Source organism: Peromyscus eremicus, chromosome 16_21 (genome assembly GCF_949786415.1).
Source record: "Peromyscus eremicus chromosome 16_21, PerEre_H2_v1, whole genome shotgun sequence".
In the NCBI taxonomy this organism is placed as follows: domain Eukaryota; kingdom Metazoa; phylum Chordata; class Mammalia; order Rodentia; family Cricetidae; genus Peromyscus; species Peromyscus eremicus.
The window spans coordinates 470515-475745 of NC_081432.1; the positions used below are offsets into that span (position 1 = coordinate 470515).

General features: G+C 38.8%; 1 non-coding gene across 1 annotated transcript; it reads left to right on the forward strand.

Moving 5' to 3' along the window:
- Positions 1 to 360: 360 nt before the first annotated feature.
- Trnae-cuc (transfer RNA glutamic acid (anticodon CUC)) lies at positions 361 to 435 on the forward strand. Its single transcript has one exon. It is a non-coding gene; the product is annotated as a tRNA-Glu (tRNA).
- The last annotated feature ends 4796 nt before the right edge of the window (positions 436 to 5231 follow it).

Here is a 5231-nt window from a genome sequence, read left to right on the forward strand (position 1 = left end):
AGCAAAAGATAAATCCACCATGCAGCATACTACACAGCGTAGAGATGCCTCTGTGTACTGTGGCAGGAATCCACCATGCTGCAGGTCAAGCCCACATGCTGCAAACCTGCCATACTGTAGCTCAAGCCTGCAGGCTACAGCTGGCCTGAGAGATACACTAGGAAGTTGTTTTTAGCCCCCTTTTAGAAAGCTTTTCTTTTAAAAGCTTTTTCAAGTTTGGGGTGGAAATTCTTGCTACCACACTGAGCACCAAATGCAGTTGGAAGCTTTCCTGTATCCCCAGCCAGCTGGCAGTTGGAACAAATCTCTCACACTCGTGTCCCCCAGGTAAACACACAGAGGCTTATATTAATTATAACTGCCCAGCTAGCTCAGTTGGTAGAGTATGGGACTCTCAATCCCAGGGTCATGGGTTCCAGCCCCACACTGGAGGCCAAACGTAGCTAGAGGTTTTCCTGTGTCCCAGCCAGCTGTCAAGACAAATCTCTCCCACTCACATCCCCCAAGTAAACACACAGAGGCTTATATTAATTATAACTGCTTGGTCATTAGCTCAGACTTGTTACTGACTAGCTCTTACACTTAAATTAAACCATAATTCTGATCTATGTTTAGCCACATGGCTTGGTACCTTTTCTCAGTTTTGCCTTCACATCTTGTTTCCTCTGTGTCTGGCTGACGACTTCTGACTCAGCCTTCCTGTTCCCAGAATTCTGGTCTACTCACCCTGCCTATACTTCCTGTCTAGCTATTGGCCAATCAGCATTTTATTTGTCAATGAATCAGAGCAACACATATTCACAACATACAGAACCACATTCCACAGCAAGAGACACCTGGGAAGAAGGAACCTCAGTAGAGAAATTGCCTCCATCATATTGGCCGATAGGCACATTGGTGGAGAATTTTCTTGAATTTAATTTATGGAGGAGGGCCAAGAGCACATAGATGGTACCATTCCTAGTCAGATGAGCGCCTGTGTTTTATAACACAGATAGCTGAACATGAGCCAAGAAGGAAGCCAATGAGCAACATGCTTCTGCGGTTTCTGTTTCAGTTCCTGTCTCTAGGTTCCTACACTGAGCTCCTGCTATGGCTTCCTTTGATGATTGATTGTTAATTGAAAGTGTAAGATGAAATAAAAGCCTTTACCTAAAAGCTGTTTTTCTTCAGTGTTCTGTCAGAGCAACAGAAAGCAAACCAGGGCAGCACTTATGGACAGTTGAGGTCCCTGTGTGTTCTCAAGCTGAGGGAGGGAATGTTTGCTAGACACTAGGATCATTGTATTCAACATGATTTAAGTCCAGTATTTCCTTTTTCTTTTCTTTTGTATAATCTGTCCAGGTGGATTAAAGGCCCCCTCTACTTTATCTCTGTGTTGCAGTCTGTCTTTCCATTCGAGTCTATACATATTTATATATTGAGATGCTCTCAGGCTAGGTATGTTAGGTTTCCAATTTTCTTACTGAATTGACTGTTGAACATTAAATAATGACTCTCTCTTTTTTATAGTTTCAAAAAATTAAAGTCTGTTTTATCTGATTTAAGTATAACTATTGCAGCTATGTTCTGGTTTCCCCTTTTAAGGAATATTTTCTTCTAACCCTTCATTTTTAATGTTTAAATTTCCCCACAAATCAAGTGAGTCGTTGCAGTTTACAGATGTATCCAGTTGTTCTTTTTAGTTATCTACCTAATCTGTATATCATACCAAACAATTTTATCTGTTTGCATTCTAGGTAATTACTGACACTAAAGCCATTTTGATAATTGTTCAAATAACCTGCCATCTAATTATAACAGATGACTTTAAGCTAAGTTAATTTGATTGCAATAAACAAAAAGTATATTTTAAATCCATGTAGCTGTCATAATTTGGATTTTCTTATTATAATTTATCTCTATATTACATATATATTAAAATTATTCTGTAACTTTTAATAGTTTTGTATTTAATGTTGATATATTTGCATATCATCTTTAAATATTTAGCATATTCTGAATTTGAGTGTATATTAGCAATAAAAGAATTGTAGTTTTAGTATTGCTCATTGGCATCTTTTTCCTTCTGTCTCTAAGAACTCTCCCAGTTTTTAAAATCTGATTGGTCTGCTGGTGATGAACTACCCCAGCTTGTCTGTCTTAAGAAATAGCTAGCTCTTCATGACTTCAGAAGGGCAGATTTGGTGGGTGGAATTTTCTTTCTTCCTTCCTTAATGTCTTCCTTCCTTCCTTCCTTCCTTCTTTCCTTTCTTTCTTTCTAGTTTGTCATTAGGAGTAATTTTATTTCTATGTTCCTTTAGCACTCTCAGATGTGGGTTCCATAATCCAATTTTAACAAGACAGATGTGTAGCATGATCTGTTTAAGGGGCCCTATGGCAGTAGGATCAGAATCCATCCATGGTGCATGGGCAGGCCTTTTGGAGCCCACTTCTATGATGGGACACCTCACACAGCCTTGAAGCAGGGGAAGGGGCTTGGACCTGCCCCTACAAAATGTACCTCCCCATTGGAGGCTTTACCTTCTTGTAGAAGGGAATGGGAGATGGGGTGGGAGGGGAAGGCTAGAGAGCTAGGAAGAGGGGAAAAGGGGATCTTTGATATGTAAAATGAATAAAAAAAATTTTCTTAATAAAAAAAGTGGTTGGTTACTCTTATAACATTTGTGCAACTGTTGTGTCAGTATAGTTTGCAGGCAGGTGATAGATCCTGTTGACATGCTTAGCTGGGATAATGTACCATTCTTTTACTGTCAACCATGTTATTCTCTATGAGGTTATGTTTTATCATATAAGCAGTAACATTAGTTGATGGACACTAAAAATGATCTACAAAAAGATTTAACTGGGAATAGCTTAAAGAGTAATAAAAAAGTAGAGTTTAAGTCATGGGAAAAGCAAGAAAAGTCTTATGTGGCAAATACTGCATTTAAATCTCTACAGAAAATGTTCTCATTGCCACAGTTATAAATAGCTGAGGACATGACCAGTCATAGGATTTTCTCTGTCTCTGGTTGCTCTCAGTTTTATTTGTGTTCCTCTTCCCTTTATTTTCAATTACTCTCCTGGAAAACTAATACATATATCTAAGTCTGCTCTAAAATTATGAGGGAAATAGAATACCTTTATTCTGAGCAACAGCTATGTTAAAGCCTGCCCGTTATTCTGGTTTTGCCTGCTTGTACACTAGCCTTTGCTATGTAAAAACAAAATATGTACTTTTATAAGTCTAGCTTTTGAAATTATGATAAGGTATCTGGAGAAAAACTACCTGGCAGAAAGGACCTAAAAGATAGATTAGACTATCCAAGTCTTCACATGTCTTTATGTGCCAATGGGGAAAATTTAAATTAATACCACAGATTACTATTATGCTCCATAGAGTTGTAGCTCACTTAAACAATGATAAAATAATTTTCCCAAGAACTTTCAAGGGTCAAAGAGATGGCTGGGCCTGCTATCACTAACATGCAGTGGTGGGAACTTTTATATTCCTCTAATGCATAGACCTTGACCTTCCTCTGTCTAATAGACTAATTTTATAGTTAAATGCTAAAAGGTCATATTCCTTCCTTCTACCCTACTTCTTTGCTATTTTTCTAAAATGTCTGGAATTTTATTTTCAAAACTGTAATTGTAAAAAATGAAGCAATATGACTTTGGCTTTTGATAGAATCCAGTACAACCTCATTTGTGATCCTGAATCTTTTAAAATATTTTATTTAATATTAATACACATAGTGTGTTTGGATATAATCCATCCCCTATTTTCTCCTTCAATTTCTCTTCTATCAGTCAAACATTTTCCTCCAAAATTGTTCTCTCTCTCTCTCTCTCTCTCTCTCTCTCTCTCTCTCTCTCTCTCTCTCTCTCTCAAAGATAAGTGAATACCCACTAGTTCCAATTAATTCTGCCTTTGTGTGCATGGGTGTGGGACCATATATTGATCATGGGTAACCTATGATCAGCCAGCATCCCTGAAGAAAAGCAATGAGTCTCTCTTTTCCAGTAGCCATTATCTGCCAATAGCTTCTCAAACAGGCATGGGACTTCATGAGTCCTTTCTCTATCCATGCTTGCTTCAGAAAGTCTGCCATGGCTCTTGAACAAGTCTTTTGCATGCAGTCATAGCCACTACCTCTGGCTCGTGTACTATTTCTGGCCAGTCTTCCTGAATGATCCCTGAATCTTGCAGGAAGTATGATGATATTGATGTCCATTTGGATCTGAGTACTATACAGTTTCTTACTCTTCCCACATTGACAGGTTATTTGTCTCTGTATTAATAACCACCTACTACAAAAAGAAGCTTCTCTGATTAGGGTTGTGAAAACACTAATCTAGGAGTATAAAGAAAAGAACTTAAGGAATGGTTTATTCCTATGTCCATTTACATAGTATTATATTCTCTCCTAGAGTCTATGACTGAACCAGCCATGAGTTTTTGGCCTAGCTAATTCTACCAGGTATGAGTTCCAACTTATGGAGTACATTTTAAATAAAAGCACAAAGTGGTTGTTTGCTCCTATAACATTCATCAAGTATACTACCAGTTGGTTTATCTTGCTAGGCCAATTGTTATTATATGTCACAGTGTTCAGAGCTAGGAAAGTGTCTTAGAGTTTTTATTACTGTGAAGAGACACCATAACCATGGCAACTCTTATAAGGAAAAAACATTTCATTGGGGAGGCTTACATTTTCAGAGGTTTAGTCCATTATCATCATGGTGTGACATGGTGGCATACAGACTGACATCGTGATGGAGAAGGAGCTGAGAGTTCTACATCTTGACCTGTAGCTAGAGTTTTCCTGCCTGGCCCACAGTCAGGACAAATCTCTCTCACCTGCCAGTCCCACAGCCGCTCAGACCCAACCAAGTAAACACAGAGACTTATATTGCTTACAAACTGTATGGCCGTGGCAGGCTTCTTGCTAACTGTTCTTACATCTTAAATTAATCCATTTCTATAAATCTATACCTTGCCACATGGCTCGTGGCTCACCGACATCTTCACATGCTGTTTGTCATTGTGGCGGCTGGGAGTGTCTCTCTGACTCAGCCATCCACTTCCCAGCTTTATTCTCCTCCTTGTCCCGCCTATACTTCCTGCCTAGCCAATGGCCAATCAGTGTTTTATTTATTGACCAATCAGCAACACATTTGCCATACAGAACATCCCACAGCATTGACCCTCAGGCAATAAGAAGTGAACTGTCTCACTGGGTGTA